This window comes from Emys orbicularis, chromosome 3, assembly GCF_028017835.1.
Source record: "Emys orbicularis isolate rEmyOrb1 chromosome 3, rEmyOrb1.hap1, whole genome shotgun sequence".
Classification (NCBI taxonomy): domain Eukaryota; kingdom Metazoa; phylum Chordata; order Testudines; family Emydidae; genus Emys; species Emys orbicularis.
In genome coordinates this window covers 43,400,088-43,418,506 of record NC_088685.1, presented here as the reverse complement: position 1 = coordinate 43,418,506, position 18,419 = coordinate 43,400,088, and positions in this window count along the sequence as shown.

Genomic DNA, 18,419 nt, shown 5'->3' with positions numbered 1-18,419 from the left:
CAGGTCTGTATAAACTGTTCAAGATAGACTGTGGACCTGTATCCTTTTACTGTTTAATACAGACTTTATCATCTTTTGAATCAAAGATATTACAGCAACTAGGAAATTCACAACCTTCCACTTATTAGCAGGTTATATATCAACTATCTTGGACGATGTAAAACAAACATTTCAGCCAATCGGCTGTCCATAATATACTGTACTTGGCCTGGCCAAATACTGCACAAAATTTGCTTCAATTATTTAATGCTAAGAAGATGTTCAAATACCACAGAGATGAGCTTAATTTAGATAGATATCTCTGGGACAGGGCTTCTAAATGTATGTGTCTTTAACAAGAGTAAATTTGAGCTGACAGTATACCTTTAAACAAAACATCATTCTGTACAGAATTTCCAATCAGAAATTTACAGTCCCAGGATCTGTCACTGACTACAGCCAGGAGTTGAGACAACACATTGTATCTTCTCTGCTTCTGGGGCAAACACCAGGGTCTTCATCTCGCTTAATATTGATTAATAAAATCAACAGGTATTAAACAGTATACATTATGTTATACACGAATAAGGTTATAGTGCCCACCAGATTGCTAGAGCTTGCACAGACTGATACATTTAGGCAGAGGTCTTCATTGGGAGAGGTGAGAAGTAATGCCACCTCAGAGGGAGAACCTAGAGTTATTTTCCCTCAAGGAGCCAGAATGTTCCCCAGGTGCAGTGGTTGAGAAAGCATTCTGATACTCCTCTTTGTGGGGTGCTTTGTGCTCACCCTTGTCCCTGTGAGGCTAGGTCTACACTAAGGGGAGGGGGTCGATTTAAGATATGCAAATTCAGTTATGCGAATAGTGTAGCTGAATTTGGCGTATCCTATTCGACTTACCCCGCTGTGAGGACGGCGGCAAATCGACCGCCGCGGCTCCCCCATCGACAGCGCTTACTCTTCCTTACAAGGTGGGAGTAAGCGCGTCGATTCGGGGATCAATTTATCCATCTAGATGAGACGCGATAAATCGATCTCTGAGAGATCGATTTCTACCAGCTGATCCGGGCAGGTAGTGTAGACTAGCCCTGAGACTGTCCAGTGTGTGGATGTAGGCACAGAGTCATGACACTGCTTCCTCTCTGCTCTTCATTGCTTCCTTTGAGGCATCAGGCATCCACAGGGGAGTAACGACAGAGCAGTTCTTGCACTCCCCTGAGTCCAGGAACCAAAATTCTGCCCAGCCATTAAGTGGACTAGAGAAGTGGCAGAAGGTCCTTACTCTCTTTCCCACAAAACACACTTGCACAGGGACCAGGCACAATCCCACCCATATGAAACAGATCCCTGCCCTAAAGACCTTACAATGTAAATGTTAGTTAGCCAAGCGAGGGTATAGCATTCCAGGGGAGGAGAGGGGCAAGGAAAGTCACCAGTTACAGATAGACAGATGTGGACATTTGGGCATACATACAGCGTTGTGGCACAACTGGTTGCATCTTGGCTCTGGCTTTGCTCTTATTTTATCTGAAACTGGTTGTCCATCTTTCATAAAGAACAGCATGTAAAGAGAATGGCATTGCTTCTTTTCATGTTTGAAGAAAAATAACAAGAATTTCACATCTTTAAAGTAAATTCACAAAAGGAGGCCAATTAAGAGCTCTGAAAACTGAAGTGTTCTATCTACAAGTCAGTCCTGCGGTGTGCTACCTGCTGATTAGAGGAGGCTTGGCACTGTAGAGTACATAAGAACATAAGAACATAAGAATGACTGTACTGGGTCAGACCAAAGGTCCATCCAGCCCAGTATCCTGTCTACCGACAGTGGCCAATGCCACGTGCACCAGAGGGACTGAACCTAACAGGTAATGATCACGTGATCTCTCTCCTGCTATCCATCACCACCCTCTGACAAACAGAGGCTAGGGACACCATTCCTTACCCATCCTGGCTAATAGCCATTAATGGACTTAACCTCCATGAATTTATTCAGTTATAGTCCTAGCCTTCACAACCTCCTCAGGCAAGGAGTTCCACAAGTTGACTGTGCGCTGTGTGAAGACGAACTTTCTTTTATTTGTTTTAAACCTGCTGCCCATTAATTTGATTTGGTGGCCCCTACTTCTTATATTATGGGAACAAGTAAATAACTTTTCCTTATTCACATTCTCCACATCACTCATGATTTTATATACCTCTATCATATCCCCCCTTAGTCTCCTCTTTTCCAAGCTGAAGAGTCCTAGCCTCTTTAATCTCTCCTCATATGGGACCCGTTCCAAACCCCTAATCATTTTTGTTGCCTTTCTCTGAACCTTTTCTAATGCCAGTATATCTTTTTTGAGATGAGGAGACCACATCTGTACGCAGTATTCAAGATGTGGACATACCATCAATTTATATAAGGGCAATAATCTATTCTTCATCTTATTCTCTATCCCCTTTTTAAAGATTCCTAACATCCTGTTTGCTTTTTTGACTGCCGCTGCACACTGCGTGGATGTCTTCAGATAACTATCCACGATGACGCCAAGATCTTTTTCCTGATTAGTTGTAGCTAAATTAGCCCCCATCATATTGTATGTACAGTTGGGGTTATTTTTCCCAATGTGCATTACTTTACATTTATCCACATTAAATTTCATTTGCCATTTTGTTGCCCAATCACTTAGTTTTGCGAGATCTTTTTGAATTCTTCACAGTCTGCTTTGGTTTTAACTATCTTGAGCAGTTTAGTATCATCTGCAAACTTTGCCACCTCACTGTTTACCCCTTTCTCCAGATTATTTATGAATAAGTTGAATAGGATTGGTCCTAGGACTGACCCTGGGGGAACACCACTAGTTACCCCTCTCCATTCTGAAAATTTACCATTTATTCCTACCCTTTGTTCCCTGTCTTTTAACCAGTTCTCAATCCATGAAAGGATCTTCCCTCTTATCCCATGGCAACTTAATTTATGTAAGAGCCTTTGGTGAGGGACCTTGTCAAAGGCTTTCTGGAAATCTAAATACAGTATGTCCACTGGATCCCCCTTGTCCACATGTTTGTTGACCCCTTCAAAGAACTCTAATAGATTAGTAAGACATGAGTGAAAGAGGAGTGTTGCTGTTGTGGGCAATTTCTGTTGCTAATTCGCTTGACTTGTGTTTTTAAATATATGCCAAGGATGAGCAGAGTTTTGAGGGGTCACTGTTTGGGGGGGAGCTGTTATTTTTATAGATTGAATTCAAAATAAATAATAAAATAAACAAGACAACATGTTCAGATCAGGCCACCGCAGTGTGCGCTTCCCTGCACAACCCTACCAATGTGCCATCACCCTGACCTGGAAGGACTATCTGGAACTCAGAACCCATTTTTTTTTCAGAATTCCAATTATATAAAAATGAACAAACACTGTTCTAATTTTAGCCTCCCTAGTATTATCAGTTGAACCAACAGGATTGTGGTCCAGCTGTTTCCTTTTCCTATAATATAGGACACTGCTATCCAGCTTGCTTTATAACACTGTAATTTTGAAAACTAGACTAACTCTAAGTGGAGGTAAAATTCCACACAGCAGGTTTTGAGCTGTGTTTGCTGGCTTGCAGTGTTCTGCCAACTGCTAAAGCTGGAATTTGCTTCTTGATATACCAGGGTAATTGTGCATTCTTCTCTGAAATAATACAGAACATTGCAAATTTACAGAAAGCTATTATGGGGTGACTATTTCTAGTAATTTATCATTCACAGAATGACATAAACAAAAACTGACTAAAATGAGCAGGAGCTATTAAAAACAATACTTTTCTACTACATATTTTGTTCCTGAATAATGCTGAATTTATTTTACAATACTTATTTAGTAATATATCTTATTATTTTAAGTCTCTCAAAAGATTTAAACTAATCTATAAATAATCTTATTAGTGTTTTGTAAACTGAGCACATAAAACTGGAGGGTTTAGTCCAACTAAGTAAAATACCAATATGATTTTCCTTAGAGACAAGTTGTTGATGTGTCAGAAATGCATAAAAGGAGTCTGGAAAACTCTCAAGGCTTTTTATCAGTAGCACTTGGATTTATATGGACAGAACCCACATTAAGCACTATGTGGTTTTCATCAAAATACATCCAGGACAACTTTGTCATCCTTGGAATATCACTTTAGTGCCCAGTTAAAATTTGTCTATTCTACTGCAGCCATTTATAAATTGATTTGATATTCTGTCCTGGTTTAAACCAAGATTGTTAGTATGGCTTAGATGTAAAACCAGTGACTGTTCCCAAGGAATGCCTGAGAAATAAAAGCAATGGGAAACCCTTCAAACTGCTACAAATTACTTTAAAATTGTTTGAATAAAAGAGCACAAGATGCTAAAAGGTTATAAAATGGCCAAAGTTGTTCTTATAAACTTCTGTTAAAAGAGGCAAGCATTGTGGTGATAACACAAAAAACCTCAGCATGAGCTATAACTATTTCCTCACCTGATAATATCTAGGAATACTGATTTTAAACTTTTTCATTAAAGTGCCTAAAGAGTTTGTATAGAAACACGTCAACAGCCTATTAAAAAGAAGATGAAGGATTGTACCCCCAAATGTTAAACATTTCAAATACAAAGCATAACTATAATGTCCTAGGTAAATCCTGGCTGCTTTTTTTAAATTATTTTGTTTTGTTTTCTTTTCTTTTAAGGAACTGGTGATGACAGCGGTGCTATGTAAAAAGCCAACGTTCCATCACGCTGGCACTCAATATGACACTAACCTGCAGGACAAAGGTTAGTGATGTGATCTCTAGGGGACAGTAGTGCATATAATAAACTACCATACATTATTCAGGCCTAAAACGCAGTGGATATAAAGCTCATGTTTTGCAGAAGAGGCTCAAGTCCACATTGGCTAGCTATCTGAAATATAACTAATCGGAAGTATAGAACAAGAATGCCACCTAGTGTCTGGAAAGGTTCATTCAAAGCTGCAATCCATGAGGTTTTCCTTTCTTGTTTCCTTCTTTTATTATATATGTGGGCGTCTACGCATATATAGATACACAATCATTGTGGTTTATACTATAATTCATATTCTAGTAGTGACCACAGTATTTATCCACACACACAGTCCTGGGTTCAGATTGCTTACAATCTAAAAAGACAAGCCACATATGAAAGGTAATGGAGAGGAATGCAATCTAACTATGTACATTTTATATACATTGAGCCATATTCTCAGATGGTGTAAATCGATGCAGCTAGGATAATTTGCAACAGCTGAATCTCTGGCCCTTTCTCTTTCTTTTTATTTTATTTCATTTTATTTTATTTACTTATTTACTCAGTAAATACCCACTGGTTGTACTCAACTGCCCCTCAAGCTATCTATAATTTGCTGGCCAATTTCTTTTAGGCATAATGGAGGAAGTGGTTTTGAAGAGGTATTTGAAGGAGTAGAGGGTAATGGCCTTATGTATCGGTTTAGGGTGGGGTCCCGGCACTAGGGGATAGCATAGAAGAAGGTGCACAGACGGTTTTGGGAGAAGTGGACAAATGGGAATCAAGGCTGGACATAGATGAAGAGATCACTGATATTTTTTGCTTTTCTAACTTAAATGCATTATAGTGCTCCTTCTCTGTTTTAAAGCCATTCCCGACATATTATCTGGTTCCTGTCCCAAATTTAATTGAAGCATATTTTTATGTGTTTCCCTTTTATAATATCTACCTCAATATAGCATGCAAAATGTTTATTGTCAATAACAACCCTGGAAGAAGGGAGCAACGCTAAGAAAATATGCCCTGGGGAACGATGGTGCTGAAATCCATACTAATGCTGTTATTTCCTCCTGCAAATATTCTGCCTTATGCTCTCCATACAAATACTTGAGAATTGTTGATTGACAGAAGTCTGCATGAATATAAATCAAAAACTTTTTTCTTTTTAAATGATCATTTAAATGAACTCATATTGATGTTCTGATTCCTGTTTCTCCACTTTTGAATCCATCACCATAACACCAATAATGAAAAAGCACTGTTACTTTCACAGGTCTAATTATAAATCTCCAGAGAAAACACTGAAGTGGAATTTAAACATTGTCACAGTCAGTGATTTCAAGTCTGTTTTCCAAAGCTGAGCAGCAAAAGCAAATCTGATACAGTCCTGTACTATAAGTAAGTGCCGTATATTCTCGATCATAAGCCGGTTCGTTTATAAGCCGACCCCCACAAGATGGATAAGTAAAAATGGAATTTTTTATGACCCGTTCATAAGCTGACCCTATAATTCAGGGGTCAGCAAACTTTGGGTACCGGGCCATCAGGATAAGCCGCTGGTGGGCCGAGATGGTTTGTTTACCTCGAGCGTCTGCAGGCACGGGACAGCAACTGGTGGGGAAATTTGGGGGGGGGGGGAGAAGGTGGGGGTCAAGGGAGCAACCCCCCCCTGTGACCACCCCCCACATGACCCCACCCCTAGCCCGGGACCCCCACACTCTCCCCATCCCATCCCTTCCCACCTTATCTGGGGAGGGCCAGCGGAGGATGTCTCTGGCCTGGCTGGAGCTGCTCCGGCAGGCTGGGCAGCGCGGCCACAGCCTGCTCCGGCGGGCTGGGCTGGGCCGGGTGGCACGGCCGCAGCATGCTCTGGCGGGCTGGGCCAGGCGACATAGCCACAGCCTGCTCTGGGGGGCGGGGCGGGGCCGAGCAGCACGGCTGCAGCCTGCCAGCCCCGGAGCTGCAGCTTCTTCAGAGGCTGGGGGGAGAGCAGCGTGGCCAGAAGCGGAGAGACTCTGGCCCCGCCTCTTCCCTTCTGGCTCTGCTGGATGTGCTGCCTCTCCTTGCTCCCTCTGTTGGGGGGAGGGGCTGTGTCCCACCTCTCCCTCTCTATACCCGTTCATAAACAGCCCCCCTTCTCTGGTGCTTCCCTTTTTTACTAAAAAAATTCTGCTTATGAACGAGTATATACAGTATAGTGTAAGTATTGTTGAAAAATCAGCATCAAATAATGGTTTCTATTTATTTCCACACCAGACTACATTACAGTAGCAAAATCTAAGATAATGTTCCAATTAAACCAAGACAGATAAAATGCAATCTGCCCCTTTTTTATGTATGAGCTTTATCCTTGGGAATCAAACCTGGAAATGTTATGAAGCTTTCTTATAATGAGGGAAATAACTGTGTTCACTCTAGTTGAGAAACATGATAGCCCTCTATCAAAGGTTTGTTAATGCAGAGATCTTTTTTAGTTAGTGACACATGCATTTACTGGTATATCCCATTAATCAAAGCCATAATCCTTGTTATGTAATCCATTTGAACATTATGTTGGTATTCCTGATCAAAAAGAGATAGTCTTTCATAAATAATGCTGTAACCATAAATTGCTACAAGTCAAGGGCTCTACAATTTGCACCCCGATGAAGGGTCTCCACATGTTTTATGAAACATTTGTTGCTTCTTTCCATTGCTATAGAAACTACTGGGCTCACCAGAGCTGGAGGAATATTTTACAGCAAACTATTTATTCAACAAATATAGCTATTGTCCCTGTTTGAAGAAAGGATGATCTTGGGGTTATGGGACAGGACTGGGATTCAGAAGGGGTGGGTTCAATTCCTGGCTCTACCACTAACTTTCTGTCAGACCTCAGGCAAGTCACTTAATAGCTCTGTGCCTCATTTCCCATTTGTAACATAGAGATGATGATAAGTCTCTTCTAACACACTTTTTTATATCTCGTCCATTAAGAATATAAGCTCATCTGGGCAGACTTTCTTACTTTGTGTTTGTACAATGCCTAATACCAATGGGACCCTGATCTGGGTTGAGATTTATCTTGTACATTATTCAAAGTATCTCCATCTTAATTCAGAACTAGGAGTAATGGTGTAAGGATGAAGAAATAACAGTAAAATTTGTTTCACACATTCATCACTTAGGGACTATGTTAGTGGGAGATGAACAGCTAAAGATTTGGAGGTTCTGTTATTTTGTGATCAACATTCAAATGTTTGGAGATCTACTTGAAGCTTACCTTGCCAACCTCCTGGGTGTAGAAATTGGACTAGAAATCTCATAAAAAGAAACTTTCTGTAAGATTTCTTACACTTCTGGTTTCTAGGTAATACCTCAAAAATGACTCATCTCACTGTATTTGGGTATTTCTGAATCCTTTCTTAGTTAAGCTCAGTAAATGGAGAGACATATTGAAATGAACCAAAGAAATGAAATAAAAAGAGACTAACCTAATTTTTCACATATTTAAAAAGGCTTTTTTCAAGTAGAACAGAGCAAATGATTAGCAGCAAATAATTTGTTGATGAAATCAGTGTCTTTCGTGTCACATGATATTGTTTCTGTTCCCTGATTTGATGAGTGTCTTCTATTAAAAGGAAGGCGGTTGGAAGAAGACACAGAGATAGTATGAATCTCTCTGGGAGAGGTAACAGTATTGGAAGAAGTAGAAGAAGAGCCAGTATTTTGTCCTTTATGGGTCCCAGGGACCTTGCTTGAGGCATTATTCCTAGAAAACGTTGCCTACCATAAAATGTATTGGCTTTATGCAGAGTTTAATTGAGGGCCATAGCCTCAGCTGGTGCAACTGACTTCAATGAAGCTAAGTCAGTTTACAAGGATGCTGTGGCTCAGTATTTTTCCTGGTCACATCCATTCATAGCAGTAATGCATGGGAGCACACCATCCTAGCATGTAGTTAAATCCTTGTCTGGCTCATTTCATTTTCTCTGTGCTAAGGATCTTATGAGGGGAGCTGGGACCCGGCCTCTGCTGTGTCAATCAGTGAGACTACTCCTGTGTGTGTGAATTATAATTCATTATCCCAGAGCACTCTACAGTGTGAGTTTAGACTGCCATTTCTGTGAGGATTCATGCCAGAAAAACACCATCACCTGAATATTCATGGCAAGCAAACACTATAAAGATGTGAGTGTGGTTGAAGCAAATTCATTTTGACATTTGAGTGAATACTCATAAAAAGGCTTTTGTGGCATTCACCCAGTGCTAATTTAAAATTTGGGGTAAAGGTTTAGGTCAGTTCTTACTCTGTCCATCCCTAGAACACAGACAAATTTCAGTTTCCTGCTGTGGTATGTGTAAAAGATCCAGTTTACCATTTAAAATGCTAGAAATTGAAAAGTGTCTACCTACACTCTACAGCTGATTCTCGCTCCTAACCTGTTCATCCCCTGGGACTCAGAAAAGTGGATAGACCTTTTCACTTCACTCAGACTCTGCAGAAAGAATTAATCAGTGAAAACAAAAAGAAAATCCATCAGGCAGGTTTATCCTCTTCAAGGTTTTCTGCCTCTCTACTCATTGAGTCTTACTCTGAAAAGCATGGCCCCAGGACCTGTGATTAAGGGGACTATTAAATACTCAGCAAAGAGCTGCCGCATCAAATAGAATGGGGGGAAAAACCTTACAGCTCAGAACTGTGTGTTAGGAAAATGCACAGACAAGTTATTACTTTATCATCATCCACCCACTCTATGCTGATAAGCATAACAGTATGTGTATGACCTTTTAGGAATAGGTACTCTGATCCATCTTGTGGGTCTGTTCAGATTTTATTTTACTTACACTCTCTTGCTTTTTCAATATACCCCCTCAAGGCCTGTTTTCACAAGATAGCTATGTATTCAGGTAGACTATTTAAACCAACTTCCCCAATAACTTGTTCTCTGTGTTGGTAAAGCTTTGTATAAAATAGTTCTTCAGCATAATTCTCTTTTTAAGGGCCAGATCCTCAGCTCTGTAAATAAGCATGTGATGATTTATACCAATGGTATATGGTATGTGGTAAAGCAACACTCACATCTAAACATTTTAGTTTACAATGTTGTTGTAGAACAAGAATGCCACCTAGTGTCTGGAAAGGTTCATTCAAAGCTGTAATCCATCTATGTTGTTGTAGTCATCTTGGTCCCAGGATATTAGCGAGACAAGGGGTACGTCTTCACTTACATCCGGGTCCGGATGTAAGCAATCGGTTTTCTGAGTTCGATTTATCGCGTCTGGTTAAGACGCGATAAATCGATCCCGGATCGATCCCGGAAGTGCCCCGGATCGATCCCGGAAGTGCTCGCCTTCGACGCTGGTACTCCAGCTCGGCGAGCGGAGTACGCAGCATCGACGGGGGAGCCTTCCTGCCGCGTCTGGACCGCGGTAACTTCGGACTAAGGTACTTCGAATTCAGCTACGTTATTAACGTAGCTGAATTTGCGTACCTTAGTCCGAAGTGGGGGGGTTAGTGTAGACCAGGCCAAGGTGGGTGAGGTAATATCTTTTACTGGACCAACTTCTGTTAGTGGAAGGGACAAACTTTTGAGCTTCACAGAGCTCTTCTTCTGGTCTGGGGAAAGTAACCAGAGAGACTCTCAACAATTTAAGGAAAATAAAGACACAATGACAGCATGCTATTTTCATGGAAATGTATTTCCTTTTTTAAAGATAAGCAAGAAAGAGGGAGGAGAAAAGATGGCCTCATGGTTAAGGCGCTGGCATGGCACTCAAGAGCTGTAAACTCAAGTCCTGGCTCTGTCACAGACTTCTTATCTGACCTCACAGAAGACAATTAATCTCTGTGTCTCTGTTCTCTGTCTATAAAATAGGGATAATAATATTTCCCTACATCAAAGAGGTGTTGAGAGGATAAATCCATAAAGACTTTGGATGTCCTTCATGTACTGATGAGTGTTATATAAGTTGCTAGGTGGAACCTTGTTTTACAGCAGAGTATCTAGAGAAGAATGTGCTGCATTTTAATTGGCACCTTCCACACTTACATCTTGTACAGATCAGCTGCATTTAAAAAAAAATCAGCTTGTAAGACAGATTTTCATCAGTGATATTTCAAAATCTGCTTCTCTGAAATAAAGGTAACCTTGGTTTTTATTAAAAAGCGAATTAAACAAATGGAAAACAATATCATCTAGCAATTTAAGGAACAGATTGCAAATGAATGTTTAATGTTTATGATACTATGAGATTCTGTTTTAACTATTAGTGAAAGTTACATTTATAAAATATTCAAATACTGTGGGCAAATTAATCCCTGCTGTAACTACTATGTTGTCTTCAGCAGAGTTACAGCAGAGATTAATATGGCGTGATATGTTTTGATTTGGATTCGTATGTGTTAGCCCTTAATATATTTCTCCATATCTCCAAGTGTGCTGATCATACTAACTGGACGAAATTTTATTTTTGGGAACTGATCACTAGTTTGTGGCTTTAAATTCCAAGGCTAAAAAATATGATAATTTATTATTTGTTCAGAAGATAATTTATAAAATTACAGAAAAATATGTCTAAAAACATTTAACCCATTCAGAAAACAGACTCGGATCTGAAAAAAATGTATGAAACATTTATTCTCCTGTAGGCAGTGACCACTTGGGGTGAATAGAGATGTAGAATGTATAGGATCTTTGGGTAGATATAGATAAGCTTAGCTGGGGTAGTGACAGTCCAGTGTAATGGGGTTGAGAGACCCATGTGTAGTGGGATCTGATACTATAGGAAGGATTTTAAGAGGTTTATAACCTGGAAAGGCAGAAGCTAGAGAGGCTTTGGAGGATAGTCTGTTTTGATGAGGAGTTGTTCTTGGTTGTGTTTAGAGGTTCAATATATCTGTGTTAGGATATTTTTAATTTGTCTCTAACTTGCCCTGGAAGTATTTATTCAGGTTCCCAGCTCTGGTGACTGTCACATCTCTAACCTGCTTTGGTTGGCCAGATGCTAAGCTACACAGCTATGTGCTAGGGATATGGGAAACCCAGACAACTTTGATTATGGGGGCATGAGCTCCTCTATTCTTCCAGGTAAGCAGAGGAGAGTAGGTATTGTGCAGAAACCAAGGGCAAGATGTTTACTCTTAATGACATTTGTCTCACGTTTTGAATCTCAAGAACATGAGGTGTCAGTGTCTGGCTTGTCTCTTCACACTATTAAATGCCCTATACAATCAGCACCATTCACAATTTGATTGAAACCTCTGACTCTGTATGTACTACTGAGACTTGATTAGATGGCACTGCAGGACCACTGTGTAGTAGTATCCAGACAGGTATATGGTTTATCGTTAGTTGACATGGCATTGTGGAGGTGGTAATTACCTGATTGTCACAGACCAACTATTCTGCCCTTACATTTGAGATTGAGGCACGCTGGAACAGAGCCCAGATGAATTACATTTCAGGGCATGCTACAAAGTTAACTATTTTCCCTTGGGCACTTTGAGATGGGGTGAATTAATGGGAGGGAAGTAGAACATGATCTACTGTGAGTTGTCTATTCAAATTGTGATTGTGGTTTTTTGCATAAGCAGTCTAGGCAGATCTATTTTGTGAGTTTATACTTTGGTGTATTTTAATGTCTGTTAAAGGTACTTTGTGCCAGTGATAAGTGCTTCAGATGCAACTGAAATAAATAAATGGAGACCACTGTCTGACTATTTAACAGTGCATATTTATAAAACTGCATTTATATTAGCTGGGAATAAAGCTAACTTACTAGTACAGTGATTTTCACTTAATTTGATCACTGGTTAATTTGATCCTCTCTGTTGTTTGATCTGCTCTCCAGGAACCAAATAATTTGCATTGATATGTATTGTATTTTTTCACTGCTTATTTTGCTCATGTCCACTTCAGTTAATACTAGATAATTCAATCAAGATTGATTGAATCTGCCCCCAAAACAGAAGAGTAATCATATTGCTTACAACATAAATATTGACCTGTACTGTGCTTCTTTTCTATTTTCCTTCTTAATTTTCCTACACTGGCAAGTTTCGGCACCACAAGTTATACCACTTTTATTAAAACGCTGGAATTAAACCACTGTTGCGTGTCGACACTGTGCTCCTTGTGACACTGGAGCACATCCACATTAGCAGCCCTTGCAATGGCAAAGACAGCAGTGCATTGTGGTAGCTATCCCACTGTGCAACTGGCAATGGGAAAGGTTTGCAATGCCTCATGAGGCAAGTACAGCATCACATGATGCAGGTTTCCCAATCCCATTGATCCAGGGGCATCCCACTATATTGGCAGCTGCTTTTCAACTGAAGTCGGGGGGAGGGCAGAATGTGTGACAGGGAGTGTGTGTGTGTGTATGGAGGGGGGGAGAGATACAGTGTGTTTTGGGGGACAGAGAGTGTGTCAGCATGCTGTCTTGTAAGTTCAGAAAGTGGCAGGAAGCAACCAGTCCTGAGGCAGGTGGAGGGGGAACCCCCAACATCAGCCCCCGCCTCCTCCCTGGGCTCTCTGCACAGCAGTCTGTCTCTCTCTCTCTCTCTCTCTCTCTCTCTCTCTCTCTCTCTCTCACACACACACACACACACACACATGCCTCTGTGTTCAACAGCACGAGCATTCCACATTAATGGTCTGCTTTGTGTCCTGGAGCAGATCAGCACAGCACACAACAGCCGTCAGAAATGGTGCTTTGAAAGGGGAGGGGTGCATGTCTCCAGGGCAGCCAAGTTCAAAACAATGAGCAGAGCAGTCACTTGAGGCATTATGGGATAGCTCCAGAGGCCAATTACAGTGCAGAAAGCAATCAAGTGTCTACACTGGCAATAGAGCACTGGAGCTTCTGCACAAAAAGCATTACGACTCTAGTCGAGGTGGGGTTTTTTGCAGCCCTGCAACTGATGAGTTTCTGTGCATAAAGTGACTTGGCAGTGTGTACACGTCTGCAGTTTGAGCACAAAAATCTGCTTTACTGCGCAGAAACTTGCCAGTGTAGACAAGCCCAATGACATGAAATTAGTAGTTACATTTGAGAGAAGCTGGAAACTAACATTTCAATGGCACCTACATCCCGGCCAGACATTTATTTAAAAAAGCCATTAGTCTTATTCTGCTCCTACTTGTACTGGTGTAAAATAGGATTAAATCCTCTGAAGTCAATAGAGCTACACTGGTATAAAACTAGTCAGGCCCTCAGACCATTTTCCCTTGACTGATTTAGCAGCACGCAGTGTGCTTGTTATATATGACTGCTTTTAAATATAAATGTTAATATTTTTGTTTGCTCACATTATTTACCAACATGCATTGGTCCTAAGCCCTTCTGGTGGGCAAATCAATCACTTAATATGATCGGAGTAAGACAAAAGCAGAGGATCAGAATAACCAGGTTGCACTGTTAATTCCCAGCCACTGGCAAAGAGATGAGTCAGCAGCTACAAAAGGTGGGGGTGAAGAGAATTAAGGTAATGATGACAGAGTATTAAGAAACCTTTTCCTCCATTAATACACAGGGGCTTTATGATGGCATTTCCTATTAACAGGAAGTGATTCTGCTGTTCATTGATCAGTCACTGCACTGTATTTATAAGAAGCAAATATGAAAACCATGATCCTCTTCATAGGGTATGTCTACACTACGAGGGTATTTCGATTTCACTTAAATCGAATATGTGGAATCGATATTGCTAAGTCGAACTTGTGTGTCCACACTAAGGACAGTAATTCGACTTTGTGAGTCCACACTAACGGGGAAAGCGTCGACATTGGAAGCGGTGCACTGTGGGCAGCTATCCCACAGTTCCCGCAGTCCCCGCAGCCCATTGGAATTCTGGGTCGAGCCGCCAATGCCTTCTGGGTAAAAAAAAAGGGACGAGGGTGCTTTTGGGTAATTGTCGTCATCCGTGTGTCAATACTGCCCTCCCTCCCTCCCTCCCTGAAAGCGCCGGCGGGAAATCAGTTCGCGCGCTTTTTGGGTCAGTGACAGCGCGGACGCCACAGCACTGCGAGCATGGATCCCGCTGCGACCATCGCTGCAGTTGTGGCACTTGTGAACGCCTCGCAGGTTATCATCCACCTTTCCCAGAGGCAGATGCAGATGAACCAGGCGAGGAGGCTACGGCACCGCGGTGAGGGCCTGAACTCTGAGAGGGGTACAGACCTCTCACAAAGCACGGGACCCAGCTCCGAGGACATCACGGTGACAATGGGTCATCTGGATGTTGTGGAACGGCGATTCTGGGCACGGGAAACAAGCACTGACTGGTGGGACCGCATAGTGCTGCAGGTCTGGGACGAATCCCAGTGGCTGCGAAACTTTCGCATGCGGAAGGGGACTTTCCTGGAACTTTGCGAGTTGCTGTCACCTGCCCTGAAGCGCAATGACACCCGGATGCGAGCAGCCCTGACTGTCCAGAAGCGAGTGGCCATAGCCCTCTGGAAGCTTGCAACGCCGGACAGCTACCGGTCTGTCGCGAACCAGTTTGGCGTGGGCAAATCTACCGTGGGGGTTGTTGTGATGCAAGTAGCCAAGGCAATCGTCAAGGTACTGCTCTCAAAGGTAGTGACCCTGGGAAACGTGGAGGTCATCATAGATGGCTTCGCCGCGATGGGATTCCCAAACTGCGGTGGGGCTATAGATGGAACTCACATCCCTATCCTGGGACCGGACCACCAGGCCAGCCAGTACATCAACCGAAAGGGCTACTTTTCAATGGTGCTGCAAGCACTGGTGGACCACAGGGGACGTTTTACCAACATCAACGTCGGATGGCCGGGCAAGGTTCATGACGCTCGCGTCTTCAGGAACTCTGGTCTGTTTAGACGGCTGCAGGAAGGTATTTACTTCCCGGACCACAAAATAACTCTTGGGGATGTGGAGATGCCTACAGTGATCCTTGGGGACCCAGCCTACCCGCTAATGCCCTGGCTCATGAAGCCCTACACTGGCGCCCTGGACTCTGAAAAAGAACTCTTCAACTACCGGCTGAGCAAGTGCAGAATGGTGGTGGAGTGTGCTTTTGGACGTCTCAAGGGGAGATGGAGAAGCTTACTCACTCGCTGTGATCTCAGCGAAACCAATATCCCCATTGTGATAGCTGCTTGCTGTGTGCTCCACAATCTGTGTGAGAGCAAGGGGGAGACCTTTATGGCGGGGTGGGAGGTTGAGGCAAATAGCCTGGCATCTGATTACGCCCAGCCAGACAGCCAGGCGATTAGAAGAGCACAGCGGGACGCGCTGTGCATCCGGGAGGCTTTGAAAGCCTGGTTCCACACTGAGCAGGGTGACCAGTGACTTTACAGTTTGTGTACAGAGAAGCTGAACCTGCCCCCGTTTCTTTACCCAGTTAAGGATGACTATCCTCTCCAGTTACAGACCCCCTCCACCCCCTTCCAAAAAAATAAATTTACTTTTATTTTGTTAATGAACACCGTTGTCTTTATTACTGTTTTTGCGGGAATGTTTTAAACCTGGGACGCAGACTGTGGTGGGGAGCGGGTGTAGTGTACTGATGCAAATGATCCTTCTAAACTCCAGGAATGACAGGAATCGCAGTGGCGGATTGGTTGTTTCCACGGAGCCTGCCAGCCCTCCTGAGCGGGACTGCGTGTATGTGGGGGCTATGTGACTTTATGGCAGGGGGAGGAGGGTTACAGATCCCCTGCTGCGTGGCTCTGTGATCCAGGACAAGGACCGCTGCATAACATCTGTAACTGCCCTCCCCTGCCACAAAGTCACAGAGCAACACCCCCCCCACCCCACGCACAGAACATGAAAACCACCTCCCAGACTGACCAGGGTAACTAGTCAGTGCACTGTGTATGTGCCCTGCTGCTGGACCTGCCCCCGCCTCTGTAGCCTGCTAAAGGTGAATGTCCTGTCCAATTACCAAGCCCCTTCCCCCCCTGCAGACAGACTCTCCCTCAAAACAGCATGACTGAAACAGTACTGAACAAAAGCGTATTTTTTATTAACAACCACACATGAAACTGGGGGGTGAAACTTGGACGGGGGCTTGCTTGAGGCGGCCAGGAAAGGACTTTTCAAATTTGGGGGAATGACAGCCTTCTGGTGCTTGAGCAGTCTGCAGGGGTCGAGTGAGAGTTTTCACGGACTCTCCCGCCCCTCCTTCTTTGGACTTTGGGCGAGGGGGGTATGGGACTTGGTGGCGGGGGAGTGCGGTTCCTGATAGACTGCAGCGGGGCTCTGTCCTCCTGCCTCCGTTCCTGCAGAACATCAACAAGGCACCGGAGCGTGTCCGTTTGCTCCTTCAGAAGTCCAAGCAGCGTTTGAGTCGCCTGCTGGTCTTCCTGCCGCCACCTCTCCTCACGGTCCATGTGTATCCGGTGCATTTGGGACAAATTCTCCCTCCACTGGTTATGCTGTGCTGCCTGGGCTCGGGAGCAGCCCATAAGTTCAGAGAACATGTCCTCTCGCGTCTTCTTCTTCCTCCGCCTAATGTGCGCTAGCCTCTGGGAGTGTGATTCCAGGCTGGGTTGGGAGACAGTTGCAGATGTGGCTGTGGGAATGAGGAAAAGGCAGTGAATTCCTCCGAAAGATAAATGTAGTTGTGAATCAAGAACCTTGATTCACAAGAACATAGTCTTTCTCCGTGAACAAGACCATGAACCACACCTATCACATGTGCACTGAGGACAAGGTCGAATTTTCGAACCTCGCCTTCAGTGCCTGGGCTTTTGCACTGCCGATCTGGGAACAAGGGCAGGACACGGTACTCTCTCTAGCAGGCAAAGATGGTAAGCCGTAGACTTGTTGCAGATTAAAACTTTAGGAGTACCACTGGCCACCTTTCACATTGAAAGCAATGCCAGTCTGTGCTGCCATCAGTCGGCCAAGCAAGAACTGTGGCCCTGTCCCACCCCCTCGCGGATGTGCCAGGGAAAGATCCCTGGATGCTGACCCTCTCCTGCCCCCACCGCGTGGCTGTAAACCAGCGGTCACAGTTCTGTAAAGGAACTTGTTGCAAGCAGTCCCAATACTACCAGTCCCCTACCTAATTCAAAGCAGGTTGTCATGACCGACATCACCCTCATGAGGATCCCGGACAACGAGATCCGGAGGATGCTTCGAGAAAGCATGCAGAGACCGGGGCCCTATGCCGCCATGATCTGCAAGGCGCTGATTCCCGAGTACCTGCTTGTCTCCTGGCGCGGGAACGTCTCTTACTTTGGAGGACCAAGTAAAGCCGCTCTCCCAAGGAACCTGATGAACAGGCTATCCCTTTACCTCCAGGAGAGCTTTGTTGAGATGTCTGTGGAGGACTACTGCTCTATCCCCGGACATATAGACCGGCTTTTCATATAGCTGCAGTAGCAGCGACAAAAGAGTGGAGCAGCTTGGGCAGCACAATCATGCAGAACCGGACACTGTTTGATTTTTTTACAAATACTTGTTACTGATTATTTAAGCGCCCAAGGGGAAGAAATCATGATTCAAAGATTGTTATTAGTATTAATATTCTAGTTTTGTACAAAATAAAGGTTTATATGTTTAAAGCACTTACCGCTTGATCCTTCCCCTGAATCTGTGTCCAGGTTACATGCTGGGGAGGGTTGGTAGGGGATCTCTGTAAGGGTGATGAAGAGCTCCTGGCTGTCGGGGAAATCAGCTTGGTAAGCGCTGCCGAATGCCTCGTCCTCCTCATCTCCTTCCTCATC